The 12,993-nt window shown below is 37.5% G+C and overlaps 1 non-coding gene across 1 annotated transcript; it reads right to left on the bottom strand.

Moving 5' to 3' along the window:
* Positions 1-6,592: 6,592 nt before the first annotated feature.
* LOC122797396 lies at positions 6,593-6,756 on the bottom strand. The gene has a single exon (XR_006364117.1). It is a non-coding gene; the product is annotated as a U1 spliceosomal RNA (small nuclear RNA).
* Between the last annotated feature and the right edge of the window lie 6,237 nt (positions 6,757-12,993).

The following is a 12,993-nucleotide window of genomic DNA, read 5'->3' as shown; positions in this document are numbered from 1 at the left end:
GCAATCCAGCTAGTGATGTGTCTGCTATAGATTATTCATCTTTTGTACTATACCTGAATACAGGATTGTGTCAAAAGGCTTGACCAGGTCAAGGTAATGTGGTGCGAACTGTTTTACTTTCTGTGATGTCCCTGAACTGGCCCAGTAATCAAGGAGCATCAATCCTCACCACTTGCACCAGTGAGGGATGTGCACATTGGGAGGATGACAAGTACACACACAGTGAAGACCAATTTCCCTTAAGAGCACAGAGATCAGTCAGTCTGGGGTTAGTTTCTGCCTCTTTCTCCGGATCCAGAATACGACTCCCCACTGGCACAGCTACAGGGTTAAGATCACAGGTGAGCGGTCAAGCCAAAACCTCCAGCACCCTCTCTGTGCAACCAGTGCTTTGTGTCCCTGCCCAAGTAGCTGACACAGATACACACTAAGATTTGATTTTTATACAAACACACAGACACTCTTGGGTAAGGCTAGCACAGGTACACTAGCTATGCCCCCTTCTGCCCAGACTATTGGGTAGTAATCACTACCACCAACCTCCCTTAGTTATCAGATTCTATAAGGCCCTTCCCAAAAGGTGACCAACTCTACTGTGTAATGTGACTATTATCCAAATAGTAAATGCGTCCAAGACTTTTAAATGCTATTGGAGTGGCCTATACAGTGTCACCAAATACGTTCGCAAGAACTCTGAGCTTAAATACCTCTAAACAAACCAGCCACAATTTAAAGGTTTAAATATATTTAATAATAAAAGAACAAGACAATACTCAATCACTCAGCACAGTGACTACATAGTTCAGAATCACATGAAATTTTTTAAAGCATTGCAGGACAGTTTCAAATAAATACAGAAAAACATCTACACTAATCTTACTATATTCCTATCTATCTCCAAGAGAAATCACTGTACCCTAGTTACTTACTATTAGCAAGGAAAATGTAGATGAGTGGATGTCCTTGCCAGGTCCAAAACCAAACGCAAAATGCCAGACGTTCGCAGACAGAGCTCTTAAATTAATAACACATTACTGCTGCATCAACTGGATGACATCACTATTTGTCACTTCTGCTTTCAGTTCCAGGCTAACAGAAACTTGTGTGTCAAAAATACCCATCTCTCAGATGTTTGCCTAGAAATGGAAGTCATTAAACACTTTTACATTGGAAATCTGTAATTATTTCTGGTTCCAGACAATAGAAATAACTTCTAGCTGTAGACATCCTGTCTTCTTGCTGAGATAAATACAATCGTAAAACTGATTACTTGTCAACTTATTTTCTTAGAATTTTGCAAGTTAACTCTTTATGTTCCAACTTCTATTATTAATATAGTTTATATAAACTTATGTTCTTTTCCAGTAGGGTACACTGTTGTTACATTCTTATAGTTCAGTATGTAACATACACTTCAACCCACACTTCTGGACCAGTAGTTTAATATACACATAACATATAGTTCTCTTACCTTTGTAAGACAAGCCTATGGATCATATTAATATTCACAAATGACATATGATTATTTACAAAATTCCAGACAGCTGGCTTGGCAGTGTCACATTTCTATATAAACCACATTAATATTTTCAAGTGACATATAATTATTTACAAAATTCCAGCTAGCTGGCCTGGCAGCATTTCGGTTTGTCACACCTTCATCCATTGCTTTGGTGACAAGAGTAAAGCTTACAATTTGCCCATGATTTTGAGCCCTTCACACTTTGTCCCGATTATTGCCCTAAGGAGTTGAGAGATCAGAGAATATGTTTGACTGCCCCTGATTGTGTCATATTTTTGGTCTGTTCCTCATAATATGTGGAATTTTCTGGCACATTTATGAGGACTGAAAACCTTAAATAATAAGACTCTTTCACACTTCTAGACTTCATATCTTTCAAAAAATGCAGGCTAATGCAAAACCTGTTATTCTAGCAACAAAGCATACAAGAACAATCTTACAAGTTAAAATCTGTCCCCAGATTCTGGACCTTTGATCTTTATCCCAACCCATTAAGTTTTTGGCTTTATCCCTTGAGCTATGAGGTTTTGAAGTTGAAGAACTACGAGGAAAAGCGGTTTACCCCTTTCAAGTTTGGCCTGGTGCACTTTTTTACTTCAGTTAAACAAAAACGTGCAACAAAAACTGGGCAACTTGAAAAATAACAACAATAAACCTAAATGAAGACTCAAAGTCAGTCATGAAGGTTTAATAACCTTTTTATAAGTATAATACAAATCACATCATTTTTTATTGTTCTTTTAAATAAATTGTTTCCTGGCATGACTCTAAAAATGTTACAAAACTGGGGCCAACTTGTATCAATGAAAAAAAAAAAATGAGTTAAGGCAAGGAAGAAACTATTAACTTCTGAAAACACAGCAACACCAAAGGTATTCCATTTTCTTGCCTGCATTGTCTTATTTTATCACCATCATCATAATCGTTGTCATTATTTTTATTGCTATTACTTCATAAATGACTGCCAAGAATGTACCTGGGTGCGCTGCTACCACATATAAATATAAAGCATATATTATGTTAGGTTTGATGATCTATTTTTCCTGTTTTTAAATGGGTAGTTGCCATATCATGGTAGCAGATGTGGCTGTTGAGTTTAGTACCAGTAATGAACTAGCTGTTCTTAAGGAATGGATTTTAACTTTGTTTTACAAGTTGGAAATTCAGTTACATGTTTAATTGTTTTTGTATTGGATAATTGATTAATTAGGGGGTGGAGGGAAGTGTGTTCCTGTATATAATATATATATATATATATATATATATATATATATATATATATATATATATACACATATACACACACACACACATACATATATATATACATACACATACATACACACAAAAATTGTTTTTGTGTCTGCTGTTACTTGACTGAAGAAGTCTGGCCAGACGAAAAGCACTTTACTTTCCAGTGTGGCACTGTGTTTTGTTCCTGCTCCTATTAAAGAGCTGAATAGCTGAAGATTCCTGGGTGTCTGAAGTGCTTTTGTCCTGCATTTTTGTTTTTTCATCAGTTTGTGGTGTTCATAGGTTCATAGGTTTATACTAGGCTATCTGCCCTAAGGCATTTATAAGCCTAGCCCAAATTTTTGTGGCTTACGCCACCCCTTATATGAAAAAATACTGTGCCCATTAGTTTGTTGTGCCTCTGTCCAGCAGTGACAGAGATGATTCCCGGGGTAAACCTACGATCTCCCATCCACAGGTCTAGATTTCTCTTGAACAGAGTCAGCGAGGTGCTCTGCCTCACATGGACCGGGATTTTATTCCACAGCATAGGGAGTCTGAGTGATAAATCTATCCCTCCAGCACGTCCTATTTATATCCGTGCTAAGGTTCAAGTTGCTTGCTCTAGTGGTTTTGGTGGATTTGGATTTTTTTGAGGTGGAGCATGTCCATTAATTCCGGGTTGGACATGGCCTTGTATGTCAGGCACATGTCACCTCTGAGCAGACGGTATGCGACTGAATAGAGCTGGAGTTTCTTCAATCTGGCAGCATATGACAGATTAGAGTCCCTTTATCCTTTTGGTGAGGAACTTTTGGGGTCTCTCCAATTGCTGCAGATGTCGGGTGAGATACATCCCAAATGGGGCATTGTACTCTATCATTGGTCTGATAAGTGAAGAGTACAGAGGAACAATGACCTCGCTAGATCTGGATGTGAATCCCTTCATGATCAGGTGGGCAATGTAGAAGGTCTTTCTAACCACTTTAGCAACGTGAGTGTCAAAAGAAAGGCCACTGTCAACCTGGGTCCCCAGGTCCCCGATAACCTCTTCTGTGCTTAGTGGATTGCCACCTATATGGTAGCTTGGGGTTACCTTGTTTTTCCCGAAGGGTATGACTATACATTTTTTGGCGTTTAACTTCAGGCCATGGCTCTGGCACCAGCTATCTGTTTCCGTGAGTCCCTTCTGAAGGATATCCGTGTCCGATGCACTTTCCACTATGGCGCCCAGTTTGCAGTCGTCTGCAAACTTTGTCAGCCAAAGTCCTCCCATGTTGGCCTGTACTTCTGAAAAGTAGATGCCAAACAATAGGGGGCCAAGGACCGAGCCCTGTGGGACACCACTTATGACCGGCTTGGAGTCTGACATAGCGCCAGCAACTCTAACCCTGTGGGTTCTGTCCTTAAGCCAGTTTGCAACCCATCTTGTGACATATGGGTTTACATTTAAGCTGGTAAGTTTTTCTACAATACCCGAGTGGGGTATTGTGTCGAAAGCCTTTGCAAGGTCAAGGTAGGCTGTATGGACTGCCTTTCCCCTCATCAATGGCCTTGGTGACTGTTTCGAAGTCGACCAAGTTCAAAAGGCATGATCTTCCCTTGACAAAGCCAAACTGGGTCGGGTCCAATGTCTGCAAGTCCCCTATATCTTTGTTTATGAGCTCCATTATGATCCTCTCCATAGCTTTGCAGACTAGACTTGTTAAGCTTATGGGGCGGTAATTACCAGGGTCCGTGAGGCCGCCTTTGTGGAGTGGGACCACAGTTGCCGTCGCCACTCCTTGGGCACGTATCCTGTGGTAAGGCTGAGATTAAACAGCTGCCTTATGTGCGGGTTTAATTCCTCATTTAGCTCGTGTAGCACACAGCCGGGGACACCATCCGGTCCCATTGATGCTGTGTTTTTAGCTTTAGAGAGCAGCTTTCACCTGCGCATTTGAGATGTCCGGGAGGCTACACTCGGCTGGGATAGTTATCTCTCCTTTAGGGGAGAGGGGTGAAGTTTGCACTGAACCTGTCTGCCAGTATGTTGGCAATGTCTGTGGGTTCAGTGATTTTTGTATCATTTTGGACTAATTCTGAGCATATCTGGGAGTTTCCACCCAGGTTCCTAACATAGCTGAAAAAGGCCTTATGATTGTCCTTTGAATCCATGGCAATTTTTCTCTCAAAATTGGCCTTAGTTGATTTTATGAGTGCTCGTATTTTTTACTAATAATGATCAGGGGTGACTTCCCTTTTATGGATTTTGTTCTATCATGTAATAGCTTTCTCCTCTTATTGTAAAGTTTGTTAATGGCTGGGGTCCACCAGACTGGACGTTTGCCCTTTGTGGAAAGAGTCTTGGTTTCATTTGGGATTGCCTGATCCATGCAGTCCTGGAGGTGTTCATAGAAGGCATTTGTAAGGGCTTCCGCAGCTTGGGTTGTGGTTTCCACTGGCTCAGGGGCCTTGAAGGATACCACACCAGTCTTGAGTAGTGTGAAGTTTGCTTTAGAGAAGTTCTTCACTATGGTCTTTTTTGTTTGGGGTGGGGGCGGGATGTGGATTTCCAGTGAGATTAGTTTATGATCAGATCTCACCAATGAGGGATATACTTCCGGTGTGGAGCATTTTGTCCCCATGTTTGTGACAATGAGATCTAGTATATTTTCTCCTCTCGTGGGAACAGTGACTAGCTGTTCCATGGCATTTGAATTTATGAACTCCAGGAACCGTTGGGCTAGAAAGTTAGGGCTTGAGTAATGTTGACTTTCTACTTGGTATACAGTTTTAGCCCTTTCAGAATAAAATTGCATAGTGTTTAGTTTTGAACCTATTGTAATACTTAAATCTGTTACGTATTTTTCTTTTGACACTTTTGTCCTAGTGAGCTTTGAACTGTCGACATCAGAACATAGAAGTGCTTCCTACTGTACTGCCACTGTGTAGCTCATATTACAGTTTTCCTTGAGAAGCATTTTCTATTTTCAGTTTCAAAGCAGAGTACAGGTGTGTGTGTGTTTTTCCAACACTTAGTATATAAGGATACTACGTTTCTTTACCTTGTTAAACCATCCTGGACTAATACAAATGCTTCTGTTAAAACATTTTGTAGTACTGTGTGTCAAAATTTTGATAACTTGCTGTTTTATTAGGATATGCAATAACAGTAACAGTTGTTTCTGACATACTTTGATGTACCTTTTTAAAAGCTATCTTACGAAGTCTTGGCTTCCAATGTAGTTTACTTGTTATGCATTTTCCATGAAGGAGGGATTTTTTTTTTTTTTTTTTTAAGGAGGGTGCTTTCGGACCTGGACCACAAAATTAAATGGTGTATGGAAAATTCAGTGCAGTCAGTTAACCAGCATGCACTTAAAGGATAGGAAACTTTAGTAAGCAAAGCAAATTGACAGCACAGGAAGAATATAAAAATGCCACAAGACTTCTGCTGGAGGTCACTGAAACTTAGACTACAGAGTTACGAGGCAGAGATTACCGGTAAGTCACTATCCTTCTTCATGGAAAATGTGAGGTATAAAAAACAATAAAATAGACTTCATACCGAAAGCAAGCTGAGGCTAGGCAAACTGCTTATTTGATGCTTTCAAGTGGTTAACTTGTCTGAGTACTAAACCGCTTCTGTAAAGTTTTTATTTTTCCTTTTTTTTCCATCAAAAATAACGTTCTCTTTTTGCATTACCACTGAATAATAGCACTTATAGACTTGTTTGAGTTTTTTTTTCACAGAAAAATGCAAGGTATTCTCTTGTAAAGAGACACAACTTTAACATTAATAAAACAAAACCTGTGTAATTATATGGTTACAACAGTCTTTCTTAACCAGTTAATCAGGGGACAGCGCAAATGCAGTCCCCCACTACCGTAAATTATGTAGTAGAGTTTCCCGCATTTGGGGAAATCACAGGGGTCAACCCTTCCAAAGTGCAATGGAGGAGCCTCACCCTGGGAGAACCACATTCTTGATCATGGTCTCTCCCCTACCGGGTGAGTGAGTTCCTCACTTATATCATGACAGATCTACATCTGTTGCAGAAACTCAGTAGTACTTTCGTACCTGTTGTAAATTGTACTTTCGTACCAAAGAAACAAGCTGGTAATCCACTGGTTAAAAACAAAATTTATTTCCACAAACAGAAAGCTGGTAAGTGCTTTCGTCCTGAACCACAGAACTTCATCAGACAAATGACAAATACAATACATCTTTTTATACTCCAATTAAAAATAAAGGAGCATGCCACAAGATTAATAATGAATTACAGGATTTATTTATAGAGGGCACAATATCAATTGATACATTACATTATCTTTTGGTTACACACCTAAGAATCCCTATTAGGTTCAGATTACCGAAACTACATAAAGACTTGGCACAGCCCCCCATGCACCCAATAGTTGATTTGAAAGGGTCCATCACACAACCCCTAGCAAAATATTTGGACTCTAAGCTTAAACATTTGATAAGCAGCGAGACACATATATGCAAGGACTCGTGGAGTTTAAGATCAATTAGTAATATTCCATTTAAGGAGTCTTACATATTTCTTACCATTGATATAAAGGACCTATATTCTATTATTCCTCATAATATAGATCTTGAATGGTTTACAGAGTTTCTGTAGGATAAGAAAATTGAACATTTTGATGTTTTATTATAGTCAACTTATGGATATGGTATTTAAGAATAATTTCATTTTATTTAATAATGAGTTTTTTTGCAGCAAGAATGGATTGCCATGGGCTCAGCATGTGGGGGCTTGTATGCCAATATTGTACTAATGCAACTGGAGAAGTATGTATTTCCTAGTAATTTCTTCACTCACATTAAATATTATTGCCACTTTTTGGATGATATTTTTGTGATTTGGGATGGACATTTCGAAATGATTAAGGAATTCATGGATTATACGGGTCCACTACATAGTTTTTGAAATTTACTTGGAATGCTAATTCACATGAAATTTCTTACTTAGATGTCTTATTATGTAAGGATTATGAAAATAAGAGAATTTTATCTAAAATGTATAGAAAAATTACATATTCCAATTCATTACTACATTACAGTAGTATTCATCCATATAAACAGAAGAAAGCCATAGTCAAGGGGCAATTAGTTAGAGCAGCTCGGATGGTATCAAATATGGATGACTTCTTAGATGAATGTGATTGATTGAAAAATATGTTTTTAAAAAGAGGTTATCCCTTTAAGTTGGTGAACGATACCATCATAGAAATAGTGAATAAGAGAAAGGAATTTTTATTTACCCTTGTTAACTGATGGCTATGTATAGGATCAAACAGCAATAGATGTACCCATTAGAATAGAAGAGAGTAATGAAAGGAACTGTAACATGTCCTTTATATCCAACTTTACTATAGATAGTATGGATATAAAAAATATTCTATAGGAGAACTGGATTATTCTGAAACAAAAGAAGAATATGAGAGAAGTTATAGATGAGAGTTCAATAAAGGTATTTAGGAGAGGAATGAGTCTAAAAAACTCCTTTGAAAGGGTTAATAGTGGAATAATTAAAAGGAGTGGTTATATGAGTAAATGTGGCATGTGCCATTTTTGTAAGTATATTAAGGAAGGTGATGTGTTCCAAATTAATAAGAGGAATTTTAAGATCAAAGAGAAATTTAATTGTAATTCAGAAAGAGTAGTGTATTGTGCAATATGTGATTCACGCTGCTGTTATTATATAGGAAAGACGGATAGAAAACTAAAAATCATATTTATGAACATTTATATGAAATCCGTAAAAAGGATACAAATGCCCTACGCAAACATGTGACAGAGAATGAGGGACACTAAGTTTTAGTGATGGATTGTATATGCACCAATATTAAGAGGGGGTGCTTGGTCATTACTTTCATTCAAAGCAGGCCAACTAGTGGCATCAAAAAATAATTGCCAAAACAGTTCCCTTGTTTCCAAAAGGACTGCCATTAGTTCCCTTTTAAGAATTAGAGCCCTAATGAGATAACATTTTACATGATTTAAACCTATATAAATTAACAGAAGTGCTGTCACACTGTTGTGAATATATATTTTTTTCATCTATATATACGACCAGATTTTGTTATAGACTTGCATATGTATGCCTTTTTATATATTACATATTTAATATTTGTATTTAGTATATATTTAGAGTATTTAATCATATTTATTATTTTAATGTACAAGAATAAATTATTCTACGTTTCAAATTGTGTGTGTGTGGATATATATATATATATATATATATATATATATATATATATATATATATATACACACACACACACACACACACACACATTATATATATATATATAAAGTACAACGGATTCATACATAATTTTTGGTGGCTATGAAGTTATGTGTTGACAGTGTCTACATTAATTTTTTTTTACACCAATAGGAATATTCCTTTAAGGAGCGTAACTAGAATTACACATTTTTTTTTAATTAATTGAGTATAAAAATATGTATTGTATTTGATGTCATTTGTCTGTTGAAGTTCTGTGGTTCAGGACATAAGCGCTTACCAGCTTTCTGTTTGTGGAAATAAATTTTGTTTTCTAACCAGTGGATTACCGGCTGGTTTCTTTGGTACAAAAGTTCAATTTACAACAGGTACGAAAGTACAGTTTCTGGACACCTTGGCTGTGTTTTTGCAACAGTTTTTTCCTGTGTTTTGGGCAGATCTACATCTGTACCTTACTTTACAAACTAGGTACTACTTCAATTTTTTTTCATTTCTTCATAAATATTACATAAACACAGCACATATTTTTGTATGGCAACAAGTGGAATTCAGAAGTCTAGTATTGTCATGTAATTAAACTCTGGTACACTACCATTTCCCATGGAGTAGTTCCTTCTTAAAATCTACAGTGCTTGATGTCAAATCCCAACAGAAACATGAGCTTACAGTAGGCTGTCCTGTTTGTCTCGTGTAGCAAGCAGAGAGAGAGACCAGCAGGAAACACTGTACACCCACGCAAGCTGACAGGCATCACAGCCTATCAGGTTTTCAGTAAGAATGATTTGCATAGCACATTTCCGTTCCCAGACCTTTTGCTTGCTTCTTCAGGGAAGTGTTTTCCTGGAAGGAGGGAAGGAGATCCACTGGCCAAAAAGTTCCAACAGCGAGATAAATGACTACACCAAGACTTTCAAGATTTAGTTCTTTTTCCTAGCAAGATCTGTGTTTTTATGGCAAAACAGCCACAGTTACATTCACTAAATGCTACTACTCATTAGACAAACTTCTAATTTCTCAGAAAATACATATATTAATGCAAGTCTTTTTCCTTTCGGCTTTCACTGTTCATACTGTTGGTATGACTATATGCTTCATATTTAAATCATTATTTAAAATGTGACCCTAATCCGAGACATTTATAGATGCCAATTTTTTTATTTTGACCCAAGTTTGAAAGCAGCACACCCAATCCTTTTGAACCATGTGAAAGAACATTATTATATGAAAAATCAAACACTGCTTGCACCACAGACTGCAAAGGAAATAATTTTATTTTTCCACAGTTAAAGCACACAGATTGAACGCTTTCTTCCCTTCAGCAGGGATTTCATCAGAATCAATTACTAAAGATTTAATTTACCTTTATATACTCCCCTCTTAATTAATAATTAGTTACATCATCCCTCAGACACTTTTTTTTTTAAAAAAAGGAGAAAAAGAAATGCACACAATAATCCATAAACATTATCAAATACATGAACAAAAACTAGTAAGGACACAACCACGGCTGCTGCTGCTTCCAGTATAAAAACTTTACTAGTGCACAGAACAAACACAAGCGCTTTCACAAAGTTGCTTCATCAGGTGTAATTACACCTGATGAAGCAACTTTGTGAAAGCGATGGTGTTGTGTCCTTACTGGTTTTTGTTTATATATATATATATTTTTTTTTGGACACATTTATTGGGTTGTTGGTGGTACTACTACTGCAATTATCAAATACATCCCTAACCCTTTGAAAACTAATACCTTGTCATTATGAAGTATTTTTAAAAACGTCTTTGATATGAATAAAAAACAGTCGTAAGACATTTTGCATCATATAAACCAACAATAGTGAAAAAATAATAGTAACATTTTATACATATTTTATATGTAAAAATGCTGAAACACAAGAAAGTAATTTAATAATTTATTTAACTAATACAGCTATGCGCTATAGACTCGATGGATGAGATACAAGCCTTGTTCTCCCCGGTGCACTGAGAAGAGCTCGACAGAGTGCACACAGCGTTGGTCATTATGAAAGGCAAACTAACTAGGATTAAAGAACTTCTTTCTCAGCCCAAGACAGCGGATTCAAGAGGCAACAGTAAAAAGAAATGTCACTCGTCTTCTGTAAGTGAAGTTAACAACTCTGGGACTAGAGGAGAATGTTCCATAAGCGATGAGAATCAACAGAATGACAGGATCAGTCATTCGGGATGCTTTAAGGATGGAAACTGGAAGAAAAACTCCCAGGGTCCTCGAGCTGCTTCCCCAGTGAAAAATAATGAACAGAGAAACCACAAAGTGAGCTGACTCCACAAGACCAAGAAATAAAATTTATTGAGCGCTTTCGTCACAAATTACAGTTGACTTCTTCAGAAAAAAACAGGATATCACCCCTCTACTCCTTAAATACTCATTACAATATCATTAACAGGTGTGTATTAAACACCATATACATTTAAAGATACAAACTCCCTTTCTCATCCTTAATACATACAAAGTTAAAAGCAATATTACACTACTTATGATGTCTAATGATGTTAAATGCTTCAAGCCTAAGATGTTAAATTATATAAAAATAGTAAAATAATATAACAGTAATGTGATAGTGTAGTAATAAAAGTTATTTGGACATTAGGATCCTCAGATGTTTGTGTGTACAGTAGTTGAATTCTACTTCTGAAATTTGATTATTCAAAAGTAAATCCATTACTACCATATCCACATGTCAATATGCAATATTTAACTCATTCCGGGAGACCTGCTGATACCCGTCCCCCAATAAATGACATAACTTACTATCAGTGCATCTTTCTTGGTCCATGACCACTAATCCTCCTCCCTTATCCGGTTTCATAACCCGGATAGTTTTGTTGTTTGAGATAACCATTAAGTAGGGAGATTTCTTCATGGGTTAAAAAGTGGCATGGTACAAGATTTTTTCTTGGAAAGATTTCTGATATCATTCAAACATATTCTTTGAAAAAGTTGAATGGATGGATGTAAAGGAGAATTTGCTGTACTGGCTTTCCTACATACCCCACCTGTGTTGTTTGGTTGATTACCTTCCCCCATGGTCACATTGAAATTTAGCTTCCTAGTATATAACATTATATCAAGCAATGTATTTTCTAAGTTGAATTTCCTCAAAGGTACAAAATTTAGCCCCCTTTGGAACAGGTTTGCCCATTCCATGGTTACTATTGTGCTGCTTAAATTATAGATTTTAAAATCATGGTGGTCATTTTCAATTATTTCGAATTCACCATTCATAATATCAGATACCGGGCTGGAGCTCAATGCCAATTCTCCCGTCTCCCCCTCCCTCCCCCTTGTTGATTCTGTGGGGGATGTGCATGTTGTTCCCACTAGTATATCAAGTTCGAAGGTCTCCTGAACTGGCGATTCTGCTGCCAAATTCTCTCTGACCTTCTCAGGGATGGTCCTAAAGGGGTGGGACCGGGGTTGTTGTTCATAGGTAGATACCAGGCTATCTGCCCTAGGGCATTTATAAGCCTAGCCAGAGTGTATTTGGCTTCCGCCTCCCTATTAGATTAGCCTACTGTGCCTCTGTAAAGTAGGTCACAGAAGGTACCCTTTTAAGAATAGTTTACTGTGCCTCTGTCTAGCAGGGACAGAGATCCCAGGGGTGAATTTGCGATTTCCCATCCACGCGTCCAGATTTCGCTTGAAGAGGGTCAGACAGGGGTTATTCTATTCCAGAGTGAGGGGAGCCTCTGGGAAATGAATATGTCCATCCAGCATGTCCTATTTATTTTTGTGCTGAGGTTTAAGTCCCTGGGGCGTGTAGCTCTAATGGACTTGGATTTTTTGAGGTGGAGCATGTCCATTAATTCTGGGTTTGACATGGCTTTGTACGACAGTCATAGATAGTCTCCGAGTAGGCGGTAAGCAACTGAATAGAGCTGGAGTTTCTTTAGTCGAGCTGCATAGGACATCTGTTTGTAGCCCATGATCCTCTTGGG

Source organism: Protopterus annectens, chromosome 3.part0, assembly GCF_019279795.1.
Source record: "Protopterus annectens isolate FY-2018-M chromosome 3.part0, PAN1.0, whole genome shotgun sequence".
Taxonomy (NCBI): Eukaryota; Metazoa; Chordata; order Ceratodontiformes; family Protopteridae; genus Protopterus; species Protopterus annectens.
The sequence above is the reverse complement of the archived record's forward strand: the minus strand, read 5'-3'. Positions and strand labels throughout refer to the sequence as shown.